We start from the raw sequence: 2,254 nt of genomic DNA on the forward strand, positions 1-2,254 counted from the left end.
GATCTGATTGGTCCATAAGAAGGACGATGAAGAAGCCTTTGATTTTGGTTTATTTTATACTAACCAGCCCAAAGAGGGGTTATTTGGTTTTTTTGATTTGTTTTCAGACAGATTATGTTTTACACATGGTGGTACACGCATATCACAGCAACACCATCCAAAATTTCGTGTGTGTGTATTTGAGGTCGATGACTCAATATGTTCGATCAGATTGTGGCATGGCCGATGGTAAAGAAAAACCAACTATCATGTTCGAGGACGAAACATATTCTGCCCAAGATCTTCATAACCCACAGATTGCAGAAAATTGGAGAGGTCCAAGGGACCTTCAGTAATGTCCAAATCAGGGGGAGTAATGTGTGTTGTACTCTTTTTCCTTCACCATGGTTTTGTCCCAATTGAGTTTTCCTGGTAAAGTTTTAATGAGGCAACATTAAAGCACATTAAAAGCTCTAAATGGTTATGACATCCAAGGGAGAGTGTTATGAACCAGATTGTGGATGGCTAATAACCAAGAGATTATGATTTGTAATCTTTCCATTTATCTATGACGGTGTAATCTCCTATATAAGGAACCTCTATGTTATGAATAAAGATAGACTTTTCCATTACTTTTATAACACACTTAATATTTTTTCTTTTTTCCTTGAATAAAAGTTACAGAATTATGAAACATGAAAAATATATATTTGTCAGTTAAGGACAGATTAATCCATCGTTACACATTTTCTCTCTCTATAACTTCCTCTAACCTCTTTCTAAAGACACCAATTTTTGATTTCACGATCTGGTGGCCGGTGGCCTTCCGCCGCCGGTCGCCACACTCTTTATTTTTTTTGTTGTATTATATCTCTTCCGTTTAATTGGATTTCGTCAGGCGAATTATTTTTTCTCCGGTTGCAGATCGTTTGGATCGGTTTAGATCTAAGCTTCTTCCCCTTGAAGATTTCATATTCCGGCTATTTCTTCGGATCTCCTTCTTCATTGTTGGTACCTTTATCCTCCGACAATATCAATATTTTCTCTATATATCCATGGCAAAGTATTCTTAGGAGGTAAAGACTGAGTTTTGCTTGTTGACTTTGCGATTTGAGGCGACCTAAGAAGAGTCAAAGCTTGCTAGTTTGCAAGTGTTTTGGCGATGGTGGTCTTTGAATCAATTGAAGTTACTAGGAGAATCTCACATCCGACAAAGAGTATTGGAGATACTTGGGAGCAGAGGAGCACGGAGATGAAGCACAATACGAGTTCGGGAAGATATTGTTGCGATGAGGCATCAAAGCTGGGCTTAGATCAACGCGGAAGACAATCAAGGTGGAGAAACCTTCCAGCGGCGAACTAGTGAAGGAGCGGTGGTGGAGATTGAAAATTTTGCATGATGTCCGCATGTCTACCACATATCTCTGGAAGCCCCGATATCAAACATGTGTTTATGTCAACGTGTCTTCTATGTTCATAATTGAGCTTAAATTATACTATTTGTTAAATGTTGCTATTGGGCCTCCTATTATTAAAGCCCGATTCATGTAAATATGTTCTTTGAGATGTTATAATGAAAATTTAGTTGACATAAAAAAAAAAAATATATATATATATATATATATATATATTTGACAGTTAATGATTTTAATAATAAAGATTTGATAACAATTTACATATCATTTATTTTGTATAATGTTATATTATTAAAATAAATTAAACAATCACTGTTAAAAGTCTTGCATTGAAAATTTTGTAATCAATGGTTGAAAATATTTGTTAAACTAAGATACAATGACCATAAACCATATCACTACAAGAAAACGTGCCCATAACAACGAACATTTACGACGAAAATATTTCGTCGTAAATTTACATGGTGTTTACAACGCAATTACGAGGAATCCAACTTTCGTCGTAAACGCCATGTAAATTTACGACGAATAGATTTCGTCGTAAACTCCATGTAAGTTTACGACGAATGTACGTGGAATGAGAAATACGTCGTAATCATTACATCGACATTACAACGAAACATGTTACCGTTATATTTAGGTGAAACGTGTATTCAATGTGCTTTAACTTACCTAATTTCGTCGTAAAGTCGTTGTAAATAATATGTTAAAACCATGTAAAATCCATGTAAAATATTCCTTGTAAAATCGTTGTTATATTTCAACTACCCAACTCGAAAATTTCTCTATATATATGTCATTTCCCACAACTCTCTTCCTCACAACACACAAACGGGAGAAAAAAAAATCCGAAAAAAAAA

Source organism: Brassica oleracea, chromosome C1 (genome assembly GCF_000695525.1).
Source record: "Brassica oleracea var. oleracea cultivar TO1000 chromosome C1, BOL, whole genome shotgun sequence".
NCBI lineage: Eukaryota > Viridiplantae > Streptophyta > Magnoliopsida > Brassicales > Brassicaceae > Brassica > Brassica oleracea.